Below are 22,506 nucleotides of genomic sequence, written 5' to 3'. Positions count from 1 at the left end.
GTCATGTAATGCGCTAATAGGGGTGATAGGTTAACTTATGACCCCTTTTGACGCATTAGAACCAACCAAGTGTATGCCTAGGGGGCCTAGGACCCCTAGAGACATATGTTGTCATGAAATGCATACATAGGGGTTATAGTTTAACCTATGACCCCTCTTGATGCATTAGAACAAACCAAATGCATCCATAGGGATCTTAAGGCTCCTAGGGATATACATTGTCATGAAAAGTGTTAATAGGGGTCATAGGGTAACCTATGACCCCTTTCAATTCATTAGAACCAACTAAATGCATCCCTAGGGGTCCTAGGGCCCCTAAGGACATATGTTTTCATGAAATGCATCTATAGGAGTCATAGGTTAATCTATGACCCCTCTTGACACATTGGAACCAACCAAATGCATTGCTAGGGGCCCTAGGGCCCTTAGGGACATATTTTGTCATGAAATGAATCTCGATGCATTGAAACCAACCAAATGCGTCCCTACTACCCCTAGGGCCCCTATGAACATATGTTGTAATGAAATGCATCAATAGCGGTCATAGGTTAACCTATGACCCCTCTCGATGCTTTGAAACCAACCAAATGTGTCCCTAGGGACCCTAGGATCCCTAAGGACATACACTATCATGAAATGTGTCAAAAGAGGTCATAGGTTAACCTATGAGGTCCTAGGGCTCCTAAGGACATATCTTGTCAAGAAATGTGTCAATAGGGGTCATAGTTTAACCTTTGACCTCTCTTGACATATTGGAACCAACCAAATGTTTCCTTAGGGGCCCTAGGACCCCTACAAATGAAATGTGTTGAAAGGGGTCATAGGTTAACTTATGACACCTCTCAATGCATAAGAACCAACCAAATGCATCCCTAGGGACATACGTTGTCATCAAATGCATCAATAGGGCTTATAGGTTAACCTATGACCTTTCTCAACACATTGGAGCCAACCAAATGCGTTCGTAAGGATCGTAGGGCACCTAGGGACATATGTTGTCATGAAATGTGTCAATACGGGTTATAGGTTAACCTGTGACCCCTCTCGACATATTTGAACCAACCAAATGCATCCCTAAGGGCCCTAGGACACACAATTTTATGAAATTGGTTAGGAAGGGTTAAAGGTTTACATATGACCCCTCTCGATGCATTCGAATCAACCAAATGCATTCGTAGTGGTCCTAAGGCCCCTAGGAACATATGTTGTCATGAAAATAATTGATAGGGGTCATAAGTTAACTTGTGACCCCTCTTGATGTATTAGAACTAACCAAATGCATCCCTAGGGGTCCTAAGACTCCTAGGGACATAAGTTGTCATGAAATGTGTCGAGAGCCTATGACCCCTCTTGATGCATTAAAACAAACCAAATGCATCCCTAGGTGTCCTAGGGGTGCCCTTAGGGACATACATTCTCATGAAATATATCAATAGGGGTCATAGGTTAACCTATGACCCCTCTCAATGCACTAGAACCTACCAAATGCATCCGTAGGGGTCCTAAGGCCCTTAGGGACATACGTTGTCATGAAATGCATCGATATGGGTCATAGGTTCTTGATGCATTGTGACCAACCAAATGTGTCCCTAAGGGCCCCAGGGCTCGTAGGGACATATGTTTTCATGAAATGCATTGTGAGCAGTCATAGGTTAACCTATGACCCCTCTCAATGCATTGAAAGCAAAAAAATGCATCTGTAGGGGTTCTAGGGCCCCTAGGGACATATGTTGTTATGAAATGCATCGATAGGGGTCATAGGTTAACCTATGACCCTTTTCAACACATTGAAACCAACCAAATGCATCCCTAGGGGTCCTAGGGCCCCTAGAGACATATGAGGCCATGAAATGCATTAGTAGTGGTCATAGGTTAACTTATGATCCCTCTCGACACATTGAAACCAACCAAATGCATCCCTAGTGTTGTTCAGAGGGGTCATAGGTTAACCTATGATGCCTATCGATTCATTTCATGACAAGATATGTCCCTAAGGGTCTTAGGGACATATGTTGTCATGAAATGTGTCAAGAGGGGTCATTGGTTAACCTATGACCCCTCTTGACACATTTGAACCAACCAAATGTGTCCCTAGGGACATATGTTGTCATGAAATGTGTCGATAGGGGTCATAGGTTAACCTATGACCCCTCTCAATGCATTGGAACCAACAAAATGCATCCTTAGGTGGCCTAGGACCCCTAGGGACATACATTGTTATGAAATGTGTTGAGAGGGGTCATAGGTTAACCTATGACCCCTCTCAATGAATTAGACCAAATGCGTCCCTAGGTTTCCTAAGGCCCCCTAGGGACATACATTGTCATGAAATGTGTTGATAGGGGTTATAGGTTAACCTATGACCCCTCTTGTTGCTTTAGAACAAACTAAATGTGTCCCTAGGGGTCTTAGGGCCCCTAGGGAAATACGTTGTCATGGAATGCATCGATAGGTGTCATTGGTTAACCTATGACCCCTCTCGACACATTGGAACCAACCAAATGTTTCCCTAGGGACCCTAGGGCTGATAGGAACATATGTTTCCATGAAATGTGTCTTGATGCATTAAAACCAACCAAATGCATCCCTAGTGGCTCTAGGGCACCTAGGGACATATGTTCCCATGAAATGTGTCCCTAGGGACCCTAGGGCTGCTAGGAACATATGTTGCCATGAAATGCATCTTAATACATTAAAACCAACCAAATGTGTCTCTAGGGTCCCTAGGACCCCTAGGGACATACGTTGTCATGAAATATATGAAAATGGGTCACACCTCTTAATACATTGGAACCAACCAAACACATCCCTAGGGCGCTAGAGACATACGTTGTTATGAAATGTGTCGATAGGGGTCATAGGTTAACCTGTGACCCCTCTCGATGCATTGGAACCAACCAAATGCATCCCTAGGGGTCCTAAGGTCCTTAGGGACATATGGTGTCATGAAGTGCATTGATAAGGGTCATAGGTTAACCTATGGCCACTCTCGATGCATTGGAACCAACTGAATGCATTCCTAGGAACATATGTTGTCATGAAATGGGTCGATAGGGGTCATAGGTTAACCTATGACCTAGGAATGGCCCTTAAACTAGATATTTCCAAATCTTATGATAAGGTTAGGAGGGAATTTCTTTTTTTCTATTCTCCAACCTTGGCTTTAATTGGAACTTTACTAGAATTATCAAAAATGTAGTAACCACTATTACACTTTTGGTGCTTACTAATGGGCTTCCTAGAAAATTCTTCTCTTTTTTCCAAGGTCTATGTCAAGGTGACCCCCTATCACGTTACCTATTCATCATTCTGGTAGAATTTTAAAGAAGAAATTTAGTTTCTTTGACTAACTCTAGTAGAATTAAGGGTATTAAACTTGCTTCTTGGTGCCCCTGATAAATTATCTAGTAGTTTTTGGATGATACATTCTTATTTTTTATCTCTTCTATCCATGAAGCTAGAGGATGGAAAGACACCCTAAATTAGTATGAATTGGTCTCTGGTCAATGCATAAATTACCATAAATGCAAAGTGTATTTCTTTAACAATGTTACTAGATTGAGAGAAAAGGTGATTGGAATTCTTGGTTACCAGGAGGCATCTCTCTCGAACACTTATCTTGGTTGCCTACTCAAAATAAAAGAAGTCCATAATTAGTATTGGAATGGCTTGGTTGAACTATTCTAGAGGATGCTGGTGGGCCGGAAAGGTAAAAATTTAAGCAATGTGTGGAAACTCTAGCTTCTCTCAGCCTCATTGTAGGGCATCCTACTGAATTTCTTCTACATCTTCAAACTATTGGGTGGATTTAGAAACATTCTTAAGAAAATCCCATGCAATTTTTAATGGTCTTGCACTGAATAGAAGTCTAGGATGAGGTTGGTAAGTTGGAAGAAACTTTTTCATCCTAAAGCACTTGGAGGATTGGATATAAGAAGAATAAAACACTTGAATAAGGCCCTCCTAACCAAAATTGGCTCAAAATTGGTGAATTCTCAGGGTGGTTGGTGCAACATTGTGATGGCTAAGTACCTTGGAGGGTCTTGTTTCCATCACTTCCTTTGGGCACATGCTCACCCCTAGGGTTCCAAGATCTAGAGCCATGTGGTTAACACTCAAAAAAACTAGAAGATGGGTTGTCACTAGATCATTAGGGATGGAAACTCAATTGACTTCTAGGAAGATCAATGGCTCTAAGACAACCCCCTCATGCACACTAAGTTCCTAGCTCTATGCGAGATGTTTAATAGATTGTATGGCTCTCTGACTCAAGGCTTTATCACCCTAGATTGAAAATGGATTAAATTATAGAACTAGGAGCCTACAGAGATGGGCCTTGCCCTAGACCTGCAAGACATTTAAAATTATAGGATTCCCCTCAGCCCAATGGAGGACTCATTGTTTTAGAAACTTACCCCCTTAGGTTATTTCATAGTGAAGTCACCTTATATCTATTGTCTTGAGAGGGAGGTGGCCCATGGAGATTGGAGAAGGGTCTTCCACCCTTGGATCCTACCAAAGTTAAACTTCTTATGGTGGGTGACTTTGCATTTCTCTATCCTAACTATGGTTAACCTCCAAAGAAGAGGGTGTCAACTTGCTAACTATTGGATTTAATGTCTCCAAGATACTTAATCTATTCCACACCTTCTTATCAACTTCCCTTTTTCCACAGAGGTGCGGAGGGATGTCCTTGCCTTATGAGAGTTCTAGTGGTGTGTTGATGGAGAGTTGCAACAATTTTTTGACTGGGATGGTTCATCTACCCATCCTTCCCTCAAAAACTTGTTGTGTATACTTCCCCTGTATGTCTCATGGAAAATCTAGAAGGAGAAAAATAATAGAATTTTTAGGGAACAAGCCACTATCAATTTTTGGGTGGCCCAATAGGTTATCAGACTTCTAAAAGAATGTAGTGGGATATGGTGGTAGAAATCTCCCCCTGAACCCCTCGAGAAGACTTGACATGAAATGGGCTTCTGCTTGGGAAGTAGGCCCAATAGTCGCACAATTTAACAATTCCAAAGCCATGGCTAGAAGGAAGACAATGTGGCACCCTCACCTTGAGTCTTGGAACAATTTCAATTTTGATGGTTCCACCATGATGGATAGTACTACAGCAAGAGGTGTCTTCCACAATAGTATCGGAAATCTAGTGGCTGTCTATACTAAAAACTGTGAAGGGGGCTCAAACAATGAATAAAAAGCCTTGGCACTTCTATGGGATTTTAGAATTGTAAGAGCACATAGAATTAATAAGCTTGCAGTTGAGGGGGAGTCAATGTTAATTATTAATGCTGCCAAGGGAGAGGGTTAGAGTAACTAGTTTCTCAAAGTGATAATTAATGAAATCTATAAGTTGATGGAAGTATGCCATGTGATCCACGTTGAACAAATATATCGTGAAGGAAATGGCATAACAAATAAGCTAGAAAAATTTGGCCATAGTTTCACGTAGTTAATTGACTTAGAGGACATTAGATAGTTTCCATCATCAACTAAATAATCACAATAGGTGGTAGGCCTTCAATTATCCACGTGGGTAGGAAGACAATGCTCTTCATAAAGGGAACTTTTGGAAAGATTTTATGACGATTCACAATAATTATTTGATTATCGTGAACTTTGAGTATTGCTAAAAAAGGAAGCAAAGGGTGGATTTTCCAAGATGTAAAAAACTAATAATTAATGATAAAAAAGACAAGTTGTCAAATTCCTTCTCCAATAAAGTTGGCAAAGATAGTTTACGGATGGAAAGGGACTGCTAACATGTGCCACTGAGGGTCAATTTTTAGTTTTTGAGAAACCTTATGGACTAATGATGGTTATTCACTACCTTTTCCTTTTAATCTTAGGTGTAATTTATTTAATATTTAGTAACTGCCAAACTTGCAACAAGGCTATGTCAAAAAATTATGAAGAGTTGGTGGTTGAACTGGGTGATGGCATGGGCACTAGTGATCATATTGAACCTATGGGAGTGGACGCTCACATCTGTAAAAGTAAAGTGGTGATGGTTTTTCTACAAGAGGGTGCCCTATTACCATTTATGGAAGGGATGATGAAACATGATGATAATGTCTCAATATAGTTTTTTAATTCATGGAATGATAGGAAAATGACTATCAATGGGATAGGTATCAAAACCTCAGAGGAAGTCATTGCAAAGGTTGCCCAGGGGGTTATCTTGGAAGGCAAGAACTAGCACAAGCAGGCTCAGGTAAATGAGGAAACTGCTCTACATTTTTTTTCAAATTGAAGGACGAAGCAATGATTTTTCAAGGGAACACCTTCCTAACCCCTAGGATGGCATCTACTATTCTATTATGAGATACATTATCCTTGAGGATCGATTTCAAGTACTCTATTATTACCATTTTTCCATTCTTAACCACTTCAGAAACTTGGATCATGTTTTATTTCTATTTCTTTTATTGCATTCTATGAAAGATTATATCTATAAGGCTAGGAGGAAAAAAGAAGAGCGTAAAATATTTTATCTCATCCATCAGGGGTTCATGAAAAAACTATATGTCTACCATCTTTCCCAAAACCTATCGCTCATAGTCCACCAACTAGCTTTTGTCACCTGCAAGTCTCATTGGACCCTAGCCTTAAGGTTAAAATTAACCTTATTGATTTGTATATGGAAACTAGGAAGAGAAATCTAGGATGAGGTTGGTGATCTAGGAGAAATTATGTCATCCTAAAGTACTTGGAGGATTGAATATAAAAAGAATAAGATAATTGAATAAGGCCCTTCTAACCAAAATCAGCTAGAAATTGGTGAATTCTCAGGGTAGTTGGTGTAACATTGTGATGGCTAAGTACCTTGGAGGGTCTTCTTTCCATCACTTCCTTTGGGTACATGCTCTCCCCTAGGGTTCCAAGATCTAGAACAATGTGATTAACACCCAAATTTTTTTGAAGATGGGTTGTCACTAGAATATGGCGATTGGAAACTCAATTGACTTCTAGGAAAATCAATGGATCCAAGACAACCCCCTCAAGCACACTAAGTTCCTACCTCTATGTGAGATGTATACTAGATTTTATGGCTCTCTGACTCGAACCTTTATCACCCCATATCAAAAATGGAATAAATTCTAGAACCAAGAGCCTATAGAGATGGGCCTTTCCCTAGAATTCCAAGACCTTCTCCAGAATTATAGGATTCCCCTCACCCTAATGGAGGACTCATTGTTTTGGAAACTTACCCCCTCAAGTAATTTCACAGTGAAGTCAACTTATCTCTAGTGTCTTAGGAGTGACATGGCCTAGGGAGAATGGGGAAAGGTCTGGCACCCTTGGATCCTACCAAAGCTAAAAGTCTTCCAGTGGACAACTTTACATGGCTCTACCCTCATTGTAGATAACCTACAAAGAAGAGGGTGTCAACTTGCTAACTAATGAATTTTATGTCTCTGGGATGCTAAATCTATTTCACACCTTCTTACTCAGTCCCCTTTTCCATGGAGGTGTGGAGGGAGGTCCTTGTCTTATGGGAGGTCCAGTGGTGTGTTGATGGAGAGTTGCAATAATTTTTTCACTAGGAGAGCCCGTATGCCCACCCTTACCTTAAAAAATTATGGTCTTTATACGCTAGTACATTTGAGACCATTTTTCAGCCAAAATGTTTGACCATTAACTAAATAAATTTAAGTTGGTTGGAATACTAAAGAAAAAAAAATTCTTTTTTTACATGTAAGCCCCATGTTGGTCAAAATTTTGACCAACACCCCCATTTTGGTCAAAATTTTGACCAACATGGGGCTTATACATCAAAAAAACAAAAAAGCATTTCTCACTTTCACTATGTCTTTCATGCGTGGTGGTTTTCTGTGTTACAGCAGAGTGATTTGCATTGCTGGATGCCAGGAGATAGAAAGCAAGCCCATCAAGATAGGCATTTCACTTGATAAAATGCTCTTCAAACTTTCCACAGCACTAGGTTTGAGCTCTTGAATCCATCTGGTTCACACCCATTTCATTTTTCACTGTTTTCCAAGCTCTTGAATCACTGTGGAGTAACCCATTTTCATTTGCTTAAGCTTTTGAATCTTTTTGTTGCAAACCCATTTCATATCTTTAGGCTTCTAAATCCTTTGGGACCATACCATTATCATAATATTCAAACTTCTAAATCCTTTGTGATTTTGAGCGATACACATTTCAATTTTAAGCCTTTCAAATTTTGTTGGCACAATTTCCTCCAACTTTGTAGTTGATCTTAGGAAAGCCCATTTTTTTTTTCAAGAAATCAATTTAAAAAGTTGATCAACTGAAATCAAAGGATCAAGTATTCATGGTGTGAGAAATTAGGGTTTGAATCAGATGCTATGATTTTGGGGTTCTATTTTGGGGACATGTGAATTCTTTTGAGGCCCAAAACATGACGTTCAGAGGGTTTAATATCAGTTGTGTTGTGTTTTTAGTATACTTTCTAGTCTGGGTTGATGCACGAGGAAGTGCTTCTAGAGTTTTAGTGAAGGATAGGTGCAATGGAATTTATTTGAATTACTAGGGGCAAACTCCAAGGATAACTTATCCCCTTACAATGAATGCAAAAGATTAGCCTTATGTCTTTAATTCCACAGCAACTATGCTTAACACTGGAAAAGAAGAAGTTAAAGGGTGGAAAATTTATGTTGGGTCACCATGGGGAGATGTTGGTGGGCATGAGAAATGTTGTGCTTGAAGATGGATCCAATTTTCCTTCCAATGTTAGCAATTGCACTGTTTTGTCAAGATTCTCATAGATAGATCTCAAGATTGCTATTGAGACTGATGGGGATTTGAACCAGATTCAAGTGCAGATTCAATTGAGTGGTTTTGAGTTTGGGGTTGATAAAATGGAAATCCCTATGCCCTCACACTTCAACTTGACTAATGAAGGCTACAAATGCAATACCCCCAATGTTACTAGTAAGTAATTGTTTTGGTCCTCACATAGTTCTTTCGTGGCAAATGGGGAAATTATAAGGCATGGACTTTTATGTGTACTATTGTAGAATACTTTTTCCCTAGATTTCCATTCTGAAAATCTATAATTAAGGCATATGATATGATCAGATGTTTGATGACATTTGCTGAAGTAGTCATTAATTGTTGTGTACATTTTATATAAAAAATGAGAAAGCATCTGCTAATTTACCACTCTATTTTTGTGAAACTTTATTTCAATTTTGATCTGGCTATTTGTTATATAATTTATTTAGAAAATGAACCCAATTAGTAGTCTTAAAGGTTCATAGGATGTAATAGCAGTGTTAGCAAGAGTGAGAATTCCAGATATTAAATGCATTATTTTGAAGTGGTATTCTTTTTCGAATTATATTCCACATTGATTCAATAGCTGAGGGGCATCTCTTCTGTAAATTGATCCATGAGTTCTATGACCGATTTTGTCTAGTGGGTCACACATCACATCCAACAAGTTGAATGTTATAGTTTAATAGTTTATCTCAATTTTAACACTTTATCACTTCTCATGGGGATTTGAACTTGAGGTTCCTCTTCGAAAGTCCAACAATTTAACCATTTGAGCACATCTCATCGGAAACCAAAACTTTACTGCACTTTCCTACTATATTATGTTAAGAGGAGATTTTTGGTGTTAATTGGGCATGCCACAGTAAACATGATGTTGAAAACAATCAAAATTCTTCATTTTATTCAATCATTAGTTCAACAGGTTCACGGTTAATACTTGTACTACAAGAAAGAGACAAATTTTAAAATTTGACTCCTCTTCTTAATTAACAAGATCATATTTCCACAATCCATGATAGCTATGGTTCTTAGCTTTTGGATTAGTTTGTGTAGAGGATTTTACCATCAACATTTTGAATCACACTATGTGATCCATCATCGGGATAGAATCACACTACTTTTACTGTTACAACTCTTGCTCTCTCATCTTGATGATGGATCACGTAGTCTTATTTGAAATGTTGATGGTAAAAATCTCTACACAATCTAATCCAGAAGCTAAGCACCATAATCCTCTTTTTAATACTCATCTTATAGTGTATCGGTAAATGTTAATTGTCTTTGGCAGTGTTGCCTGCAGAAAACAAACCCAATTCTTCATTATTTTTATTAATTGCCATAGCAGGGTCGTGGTTACTAATCATACTGAAAATAAGAGCAAGGAATTAAAAACTGGCTGCTTGTTGTGGAGGAGAATTTTTATCCCTAGTTAATGCTACTAAGTTAATGATATGTTGATAGTAAATTACTTCAATAGTATCATCATAAGTGGTAGCATTGTTGACAAGAAAAGGTAAGAGATTTTAATCTTGATTGTTGAGTTTTACATTTATGCTAGAAGAGATTTAAAACTCTAACTCAGGTCCTTTTAGAAACTTGAGTTCAAAATTAAAATTTTCTAGTAAGTGATAGCATGCAACAAAAAACAAGGAGTTTGGAAGGTTTCCTTTTCCTTTTGCACACTTATGTTGTGACAGGATTTTTGATCTTGATCTAGTAGTTCATAGCAAACAATAGGTGGAAAAAATAGTCACCACTAAATGTGATTATTTATTCAATAGTGTCTAATGATTTCAACTAGCTTTGCTTGGGCCCTTTCACACTTTCTACATTTATTTAGAGGCTATATTTTTTCTAATTTAGTCTCTTTAATTAGTTAACTTTAGTAGGGTCATAATAAGCACCAACTCTGCAAATAACAGCAACAAGTACAAAAACTAATTATACTTTTTAGCATGTATGTTTTGGGACATATTTTATCCTGATATGGTCCCATGTAGTAAGCAATTTTTTAACTAATCCTAATTCATTATTAGCCAGTTCTTAGTTTAACAGTATTGCATTGGATTCCCAGCAGGCAAATCAGAACAATGAATTTGATGATCAAATTATCTTTTTGACATTTATGCTAGCGAAGAAGTTTTCTATTGGAAACACTTAAATGAGCTTTATATTTGAAGAATTATATAAACAAATGTACACAAAAAAAGTTATACAATAAAAAGTGACTATCTAACATTCTCAACCCATATATCCAAGTGAGAAACTAGAAATGATAAACACATCAATCAAAATCACCAAGAACATACAACGACACCAAGAGGAGGGGGAATAGTCATCTCATTTGGGAATAAACCAAGGGGAAGCTTTAGGAGGGAGGATCAGGCAACCCTCAGCCATCTTGAATCTTGGATTTCAGGCTGGATTGACACTCCCTAGCAATGCATGTTGGTCAACATAGTTGTAGAACTTAAATCAATATTTATGTTGATAACTATGTTACATTCCTTATTTTAATCATATTTTTGGTTAAAAGGAAAATAAAAAGGGGACATTGCAGTTGGTAGGAGAACATTTTTCTTGTTAGCTTGAGGGATGAATGATTGTGGATGCAACCTAGCCAAAGAGTTCAAAGGGCCTTGGGAGAGAAAAGAAGAAACTTGTATCCATTCATAACACCATTCATAACAATATAGGCCTTGGAAAGAGAAAAGAAGAAAATTGTATTTTTCCATAACACCATTTAAAACAATACAATGGGTAGACAAATGACAAATAGATTAAGGGTTTTCATGGAGTGCCATGAAAAAAAACTCAAGCTCTCATGAATCAAAATGAAAGAATGACAACTACTTCTCCAAGCCATCCAAAATATGAACAACAATAATCTTAGATCCAACCAAACCAATGGGAGGGTTTCCAGCTCTAATCATTTTGAAAACAATAGTTCACCACTGAGGTCAACTCAAGGATGTGTAGACCCTCCTTTATACCATTAAATGGGCTAGATAGAGAAGAAGAAGAAAATAATGAATGAAATAATTAATTAGAAGAACTCTTTGAATCATATTCAAGATTTGACCTTGAAATGAGGAGAAACATTCCATTTAGAGAGTTTTGTTAGGCTGGATCAAGAACTAACCATTGAAGGGAACGGGTCAACTTAATAAAATCCTAGATCATAAAGTAAGAAAAATAACTCTTCTTGATTTTGATGGGCTAGGGAATGTCACTACTCATTCATGGGTCTAAAAATTGGATACTACCCCACAATGGAAGAAGATGCATACATTTGAAGGGGATTACTCACAATTGGTGGCACCATGGTTTGCTTACATAAGGGCATTAAAACATAGCATCGTCTGATGACTTTACATAAAAATTCATTGACAAATTTGATCAAAAGCATTTGAAGAGTCATTCCAAAAATTAACCCAACTAAGGAAAGAATGGACCACGGAGGAGTGTGTGATAGAATCACAAAGGCTTTTTGTCTTGGTTACCAAAATAAGCGAAAAAGAGACTCACATACCTACTATGGAGGGACTATTGGAATTGATCAAGGGCCTTGTATTTGCCTTTGATCTTACCACTCTCCAAGGTGCAATCCTAAGAGCCCTATTACTTGATACTACTGAAACAAGGGCTAAAGGTTACTCTAAAAATACATCATCAAGAGATAAACCCTTCTATAAGGAAGACAAGCACCTAAAGACAACCATGAAAGTTTTTGGATAGAAAATTTATGTTACAAGTGCAAGGAAAATTGGGAAAATGGATATGTTTTCAACTGAGAAGAGCCTAAAAAGAAAGGTTTTTGCTTCAAGGAAAAACACAAATTGAAGTTGGAACATATATGAGAAAAAAGAAGACAAGTACACAAGCTAGAGATGAAGAAAAAGAAAAAAAGAGAAAATTGAAGCAAAAGAAAAATGTGTGATGAAGAAGATATTGAAAGCATCCTGTCAAAGAAATAAGGACATCAAACAAATGGTGACAATCATTTGGAAATCCAAATTGAGGTGGGTTAATAAGGAGCTTTGGTGTGGAGCAAATCTAGTAGTGGCAATGCCCTTAATCCTCAAGATTGAGAAGCAAATTCCAAACATTCTCAGCAATTAACTTTTTTTTCAATATCTCAACAATCATATGTGGGTGAGAATGGAGATACATTCGGGAGAACCAATATAGGTCTCTCCTCTAAGCACACTTCCAAGTTGGATGGAATTGTCTTGGCTAGATGTTCGTACCACTTGTGGCCCAAGAGTTCAAGTTGCCTTTGTTAGATGTTTTGCGTCCTTTGGCTTAGTGGTGTACAACCTTTGGCACCCCTGTGTTATCCTCTCCAATCTCCATGATGATTGGTTTTGGGAAGTGAATAAACAATCAAATGAATGGAAACAAATCTATTAGTGAGAGGTGGTAGACATAAGTTCCTTGGAATTATTTAGGCTATCCCAAGGGATGAAATCATCATGGTGGATGTTCTTGTCACTTGTGGGCTAAGAGGTGAGTTGTCTTGGTCAAGTGTGAGTTGAATATTCTTTCTGTATGACTTGGGTTGCTATGAATTAAGTAGACCACCCTAAGGGACAGAATCATCATGGAATGTTCCTAGTGCTTGTGGGCTAAGGGACAAGTTGTCTTGGTTAGGCACTGCATGCTTTTCGGCTTAATTAGGGTGAATAATAACTAAGAACACTTTGTGGATTTCCTCTACAAATCCAAAATATGATTAATTGTGGGAATTGAAATGATTGATTATTGCATAACTTATCTAGAATAAGATGATTATTGTTAGGTATGTATAGGTTAAGATAATTATGGACATATATGTATACATAGCTATATTTGTTGATTAGATCCTAACCCTAAATAGAAATAATTTGTCTTATGAAATATACTTCAAATATAATCTAACATCATTGCTGGACCTAAACTAGGATTTATGTTTATAAATATATTACATTCCTCATTTCAATTAAATTTGTGATTTTAGGGCAATTTCAAAAAGGGGATATTACAATTACTATTTTAGTAGATTCTTTCTAACTTTACCCATTTAGAGGCGTGTTTAGTAAAATTCCTTCCTAGGGTATATGCTCTATCTACTTTGAATTATGGCCTAAGGAAGTTCTGCAAGCTGTTGCAAAGTCTCTTCAAGATATCATATTTTTTGATTTAAGTGCTTCTTTTTGTACAGGAATTTTTGTTCGTAGCTTAAACTTTGAGGAAAAATGTTCAGTAATAGGTATCTGAAATTTAGGAAAAGATAGGCAAATATTTTTTAGAAGTGTCGACCTTTAATCAAAATGAAGATAATGTCACCAATTCGTTCCCGTGGAAGCATAAGTTTGCGAGGGTCATTTAGTATTGTGAACTTGACTAAGCAATTTAGCAACTTTTCTAAAATATCTATAGATAGGGGTTATGCAAGGAGATGAATATGAGATATATGTGTCCATAGTAAAATTCCGTGCACTATCTTTGCTTATAAATGTGGTCAAAATAACAAGTTTCATTTATTATATCTACAAGCCTCTCTTAAAGCTAGTGTGATATTATGTCAGAATTTTGCATGTGTATATCAAAGTGTGTTATAACTGACATTTTTGTAAATTTCAGGGAACGTAGGCATTTCACAAAGAAAAAAATAAATTATATTAACATATGTAGATGACCAAGAATAGGTCAATGAGAATCATGAGACAATAGGATACTATAGCGAGTTCTTGGAAGAGAAGAAAGGTACCACAAAGGGGAAGAACACATGTAGGGAAGTAGAAAAGTTCAAAATACAAAACAACAGGGAACTCCTAAAGCAAGTGAGGTCAAGATTGGGGAACAAAAAATTGAAGATCATTGATTTTCACTATCTGGACTAGAAATGGAAAAGTTGTTTGTGCCACTATTGATTAGTATGAAGGGACCAGTACAAGATTTGATAATTTTTTGAGGATTGAAATAGGCACCCTATAGTGAAAGCTCATAGTGTAGATCTAGCCATGAATTGAGAGGTGGCCAGAGGGGAGATGATCTAAGGCAACAAGAGGAAGCAGTGCTCTTTTGTTGAGAAGAAATAGGAGCAATATGCTCTTGGGAAGTCTTATAGTTTATTATAAGTTAATACAAGTTTTTATGACTGTTAACGTGAGGGAGTTAATAGTTATGATTTTATTTTCTCTGAGTATTTTAAAAAGTTAAATGTAGCTTTCTAAGAAAAATGTTAAGAAAGAGTAATGAATAAATTAACAATGTTAGCTATTTACCATGCAGTTATAATATGATTTTTGATTGGAATTGTTTTTCCACTATAGGTGAAAACTTCTGTGGACATCACAACGGTCCTATTTATGTGGTTTGTAATAGATTGAACATATCACATGAAACAATAATTAATATAAGCAATTTTATAAGTGACAATCATCTAGATAATTTTTAGTTAAACATTGAAAAAAGTTCAAATTGTTTCATTTAATTGCATCTTTTAATAGATTGAATGAAATACATATTAAACATCTGCATGTGTTTAAAAATGAAGTCTTCAGGTGTTTTGATATTTGTAGCAGAGTTTTGAGATATCGTAACTATATTTGCCCTCTTCTCTCTAATGATTGGTGATGGAGCTTATCTAAAGTATGATTCAAAAATTATAATCAGTGCTTTCCAAATCTCAGCTAAAAAAATTTTAATATGTTTGCAAGGATAAAGAGTTCATATTTGTAGCTTATACATGAACATGATAATTATTCTACCCAAGGTTTTAGGTACCAAAGACTTTTTTGTTCTCTTCTATTGTCATTATTTTTGTAACAGATTCACTCTTGTTTATAGGTGACTATAAGAGCTTCTATTATTTCTAAACCTCATAGCTGGAATCCAATTGAGCATAGCAAATGGACAAGGTGAATACTTTTCTTGCTTATTTGATTTCAAATTTTAGTAAATTTTCAAATTGCAATTACTATGTACATTGTAAAGTTATGAACACATTGCATCCTAGTTATCAATATGTATTGCTTTTGAATTTCCCCTTGTGAGATAAATATATTAAATTGATATTATTGATATGGCTTTGTCTAATAAGTTTCATTTGGAAAGATTTAGTTTACTACCAAACTTTTTACAAGGGTATTTTCAAGAATAAAAGTTTTGAATAGTAAATAAGTTGAATGACAAGAAGTCACTTCGTTTGAATATGCTTTTGTAAAATAAATATATTAAAATGATATTATTGATATGAAATTGGTTAATAAGTTTCATCTGCAAAGATTTGGTTTACTTCCAAACTTTTCATAGAGTTTGGAATCAAGATTAGAAGTTTTGAATAATGAATAAGTTAAATGGAAAGAATTGTCTTTGCAAGCTTCCAAAGGGGAATTTCATGCCAAATTGATGTGATGTGGCTGTGAATCTTGTCAACTAATTGACCTTTTTACAAGCAACTAAACTAATGAATAGTTCATTTATGCAGATACACTCATGTCCTACTAGAATCACACCATTTTGTCATGTAAAGAATCTAATCGTCTCTTGGTTTATTATTGTGTGGGAAAAAGTAAAGTCTTACCAAATAATATAGTGCTAATTGTAACTGAAAGGTATATTAATAAGAATGAGTTTGTTTTAGCATATGCTTGCTTTTACATTCAAGTTGGAATTTTGACTTCAAGTTTTTTCTGTCCACCAAAAAATCTCTCTGTGCTATCCTCACAGAATTCCAAGAATGACTTCTGGAATGACTTTCCTTAGTATCACATTGATATGAGCATGACACAGTTTAAAGTTTGGGTAAAATAGGTGCTTCTCTTATTCTTGTTTTCATGAAAAATATTTGACCATCGAGCATTTATAAATATATAAAAAATGGAGTAGTGCCCAATTGGATATGTTGCACTAGGGACCAAAGTTGGTTGCAATATGTTTCTGATTTTACCACTTTAACATGTCTCTTGGTGATTTGAACTAATGGCTTTGTCATGTGTCTAAGATCATTTACAACTCATACTTATCCCATTTGACCTTAGGACAAGCATGTGACAAAATATTATTCATACTTTTGGTGATAAAAAAACCCTTTGTTGTTGACATACTGAAATATAAAATATGAAATGCACGACCAAGATAACTTAAATTAATAAATGAAGTAAAATATGAAAGATTAATTACACTAAGTTGCCAATTGTGTTTCGAAATGAAGTGAAAATTAGTGATTTTCTTAAAAACTATAGGCAGAAAAAGGTTTTAATGTGCATTTGGACAAGTATTAGCACAAAATTTGTGTTTTTCCCTACTGCCTAATCAGTTTTATAGGGAAGAATCACCATGAATTTAATAATAACTCGCATAGCAATCTGGCTTGTGAGTACTAAACAAGTTTTGCAATTATGGTTATAATGTTTTACTCTTTTCTTACCTCATTTGTCTAGGTCTGAATGCATTGATGCTTCCTAGGCTTCAGTCTCGCGACCCCATTAATTAAGTCTATTTTACAAAAAATATTTTTAGCTAGGACTTGTGTGAGCTTTAGAATTAACTTTTCCTATGTTTGGATAGAATTAAAATTAAAATTAAAACTTAAAATGTTGTATGTATATTTCTCTCTTTTGATTTATTTTATTCTCTTTCTCTAGGAACAAATCTTCCTATATCATTTCCAGTTGATTTTTATTTGAGACTGACACTCTAATGATGTTTACCTAGTCTCCTTATTCATGAAAACTAATATAGTTTAAAACTCAAGTTTAATTTATGTTTTCAAATAGGAGAAGGTTTTGAAATTTCTCACTTGGACCCTATCAAAGTGATTTGTTAATATTTGTTTGGCAACTTCTAAGTTTTCATCTCCAGTAAATCGTTATCCTAAAGTTGTTTGCATTATGTGAAGATATTGTATCATTCTGATATTACTATTGGTTGACTACAAGAACTTGGCTTCCGTTGTGATAAAATTCAAGGTGAATGTCGTGCTAAATTTGCATGCCACCTATATTTTTTTTCTTGAGTCAAGTGTGATAGTTATCTACCACAAGGTAGCCAAGGCCTGAAGGTGCTAGTTCTGTATATCAAAACACTATAACTTCTAATAGTTAAATAGCTTTTTGTTAGAGTTTCTATATTATGTTTGGAAGGAGCTTAAATTTAGAGAAATAGATCAAGACTTGCTCCAAATATTATTTAATCATTTGTTCTTGGTGAATGCATTTTATGCCTAGCCTAAAATTAAAATAGAATTTATATTTGGCTTAGACTATGCGAGTTTTCCTTTTTCACATATATGCCAAAATGATTTTTTTTTGTTAATTGTAATTTTAGTTCTATGAACCTCCTCTTCTTTTCCCTTCAAGATCTCATGTCTTACTATCTTGATGTTTCTAAAAAGTGGGCATATTCTTATGTATCTTTCCTATGTTTGTGGTAGCAGTAACACTATAAATAGAAAAATTGTCATTGATTTTTGAGGTGTAGTTTTATTTTAGACTTGCAGAACCTCTTCATCTAGAAGTAGAACATCCCTGATCCAAACTTGGCAGAAAGTGTACGTTTCATTTTACACATGTTCTGGAAGGTTACCTTTCAAACAATTTTATCTCAAGTTGCACTTTTCTTATTGGATAGAATGCACTATGAACCTTTTAAATTGGTAGTTTCATGAATCCTGATTTTGTTTTAAGATAGGATAAAAATTCAGTGGATGTCTTATTTGAGATTAAAATGGTGGGTATATGATTAATCTAGTTATGTACCATATTGTTCCTACCAGCTTTCTTCAGCACACTGAAAAAGTTCTTTAAATGGCATTCTCTACTTTTTATTTTCTACATGTTTTGAGTTTTTTGTTTTTGGTGAATTGTTGTCATTGAGTTTTTTGTTTTTGGTAAATTGTTGTCAAAGGAGATTCCTCCCATTATATTGAAAGAAAGTAATTTGATTACAATGACTTCCCATAATTTGGCTAAGATCATGATGCGAATGCCTTGAGTGATCTCTTGTAGTCTTTTGATCTGATCAGGAGAAAATAGATTTCATTGAAGTTTATAAAATAAGCATATGTTTGTGTGTTATTCATTACTAGTCTTTGCATTAGTGTGATGCCTACATCATGTCTTCGCTCTTGCTTGCTGTTGAAATGCATCCTCAACCAGGCCTCCTTTTGAATCTCTTCTCAAACCAGCAAGTGTCATCAATGCCACAAACCTATAGACTCAATTCACTGTGTTGTTGATTACTCTTCTACCACATTCAGATTTGTTCTGTGATTTGTATTATGTTTAGTAGATGTATTCCTATTTTAAGCTGTAGACAACGAATCAAAAATATGCAAGTATTATGTCAGTGCTTCACAATTCAATTAATTGTCCTAGGACAAATTTTCCTAGTTTGCTTGTATTATATCTGATGTACGTTCTAGCTTGTTGACTTATTCTTGGTCATTCATGGTTGTTAATAAAGTTTTTGCATTCTTTCTTTCTTTCTTTGCATTCTAATGCAAGCTGTTACAAAAGAAAAGTTAGGTTATGATCCATTGGAAGTAAATCCTGAGGATATGGTCTACTTTGCAATGGAAGAGCCACAGGTCAGTCATAATGATACACTTGAATATTGATGCCGATTTCTTGATTCACTCATTTTGTATTTCACTAGTAGGAGTAAAAGATAATATTGCATTGCTATTTACATTGTTTTTTTAAATTATTTGTTAGTGTACTAGTTTTATTGTTCTTCATTTATGAGTGCCATGATATGTTCTTTTGATACTTATTCTGTGCAAATAATGGCTTCCTATTCAGTATTTGATGCAGTTGCAACATATTACCTTTACATGACATATGTACACCCTTTTATCTTTTCTTTAGCAACAATAATCCCTATGCCTCTTGATGAAGTTTTACGCAAAGGCAGTGGAACTCTTTGTGAAATGTTGCTTATGGTTCAGGTGACTAATCTTTCAATGGCTTTGAATCTTTTGTGAATTGTTCCAATCTAATTTAGGGTCACTTAAATCTATCAAGGTTTTGGAATATTCACACATTTAGAAAACTAAAATTCAATAATGTATACTTTTAAAAAAAAATTGTAAATGAAATGGCTATTGAAATAATTACATTCCTGGTTGTTCCCTACTATTTTGGTACAACATTGGTTAAATCCAAGCTAGATCTTATTAAGTGTTATAATGCTTAAATTCTTTCTTCAAGTCTCAGATTTTCATTCTAGAAAGATCTATTTATTTTCTTTAGCGATTTCATCCTTTTTGTTCCAAGGTTTTTTGAAAGGTGCTTTGAGGCTTAAACATGATTATTGGTGCTTTGGTGATTATAATATAGGGTTTTGATGATATTATTGTTGGATTTTTATTAATGTATGAACCTTTTTAGGCATTCAAGACAAACATCATTTGTCCCAACAAGCATCAATCTGCACCAGAAAATTTTTACAATGGGCATCTACTTGAGAGTGAAACATATATTGGAGGTCATGTTGAATGTCTTGAAAGTGGTCTCTTTCGCTCTAATCTTCCTACAAAATTTTGACTTGAACCTTCAGCTTATTAGGTACCTTTTTGGTCAAAATTTATTTTGAAAGAATATATTTTGCAGGAATTCTTCATTGGCAAGCCCAAAGTCTAGTCCCATTCTTGCAAAAGTTTGGTCCTTATCATATTCTTGCTAAAGTCTTTCCAAATTTTGTTAAATGAACCCAACACAAATTTTGTAGATAATGCTTTGTCATTTAAGACTTAGCTCTGCAATGTGTTTGTAACATCTAGCTCTGAATTTGCTGGTTCTTTGGTGTCTGCTAATTGGTGTAGGTATTGTTAAGCGAGCATTATGGAAGCAAGTGGAGTATTTTAAGGAATATACATCTTGAATAATAACCATTGTTGGGGCAGACTGTACTCTCAGTATTGTAAGCAATGCGCTTTACTACTTGGCTACAGGGAATGTGGATTGGGGTGTTAGTTATTTCTTCAATATAGGAAATGTTAACAATAACCATTCTAGGATCTGTACAATGCTAGAACCAGAAAGTTCACAGTAGCAGGGCTATCAATCTTGGGATGTTCACCTTAAAATAGAACATTTCTTGCTATGGCAGGGAGGCCATGCAATGTAAGAATAAATGATGCATCACCCTACTTCAACAAAAACTGGGCACCTACTCTCTCCAACTTGGAGAGCTCACTGCCAGGATCAACTATTGTTTACTCAAACATCTATGATATTGCAGTGAATGTTGTTGCTTATCCCTTCAGATATGGTAAGTTCAAATGACACTGTAATTTGATTTTTAAATTCAATTGTCTAAATATTTTTAGCATCATCATTTTGGATCAAATGAATTTGTGGTTTAGCATCAATGTTTTGGATCAAATGAATGTGTGGTTTAACATCAATGTTGTGGATCAAATGAATTTGTGATAAGCATAATCTTTTAGCTACATCAACATTAATCTATTTGAAAAATAAAGTTTTTTTTTTCAATTTGATTGTGTATGGTATTTTTAGGATTAATGTTTCAAATCACACTACAAGATCCATCATCAGGAGACAAGAATGCAAGAGTGAAGTGTAACAGATGATTTGGTGTAGGATGTGGAAGTGTTGGTGGTCCCATTGGGGGGCATTTACCACATCAAGGTTCACATCAACCAATTGGAGGTATGGGATCTGGTTTCAACTTTTCTAGTCTTGAAAATATAGCAAGCTAGACTTTAGTTAGAGGTTCGTTGTTTCAAACTAGCTTATTGACTTAGGTAATCATGTATATTTGTTGGCTTTTGTTTGATAGGTAAGAAATACTAATAGTTGTAGAAAGTTGTGGGAAATGATTTTTGAACATTTGACTGAATTTTGTATTAATGTGTTATGGTAGTTGCCTAATCAAGGATTGAGTCAAAGCCTACAGGATGGGAAATTAAATCATATTATGGGATGTGGATGTCAGTATCAAGGAAGATATTCTTTGGTAGTAGGCATCTAATGTTTATGGCAGTGAAATTGGAAATTCTATAGGCAGTTGCATGATAGGCTTCCAATCTTATATGATTGCTCTATTTTGTTATCCCCACTTTCTTCAGGTTGAAATGCATGTTTAATAGGTAATTGAATTATCGTATATGTCCTGGTGCAAAGTGTGTTGTATTCATGTTGTCTTTGATTTTGATTGGCTTTTCATGCTAACACTAGTACATTTGACCCCATTTTTAGACCAAAATTTTTGACCATCTAATAAAATGGGGTCAAATTGGTCGCAATATGCAAAGAAACATATCTTATTTTTTTAAATACATGCCCGTGTTGGTCAAAATTTTGACCAACATAAGTTTAATATGTAAAAAGGTAATTTTGGCCCATTATCATTGCATTCTTGATGCGCACGCGGGAGTGTCAAGGGTAAAACTACACTATTCTGGTTTTTTGTTTCTTCAGGATTAGAATGTCTTGCAGTGGGAGGGCTCTTGAATAATAGGGTGTTGAAGCATATGATATCATAAATTTTCCCCAAGAAGCTTTCTCGCTGATATTTGGTTTATACAAGATGCCTGGGGCTTTGACCTTTTGCCAAGGAGAAAATAATGTGGAAGAATGCCAGAAGGATCCGTATGAGGTGTTGGGAATCACTTGCTATGCATCCGATCAAGAGATTAAGTCCGCTTACCATAAAATGGCTCTAAAGTACATCATTTTCCTTATGGGTTCCCCTAAGTCAAGTCTTATTTTCTTCTTTTCC

This window comes from Cupressus sempervirens, chromosome 8 (genome assembly GCF_028749045.1).
Source record: "Cupressus sempervirens isolate cs-2001-9-10 chromosome 8, ASM2874904v1, whole genome shotgun sequence".
Lineage (NCBI taxonomy): Eukaryota > Viridiplantae > Streptophyta > Pinopsida > Cupressales > Cupressaceae > Cupressus > Cupressus sempervirens.
This window is presented reverse-complemented; position numbering follows the sequence as displayed.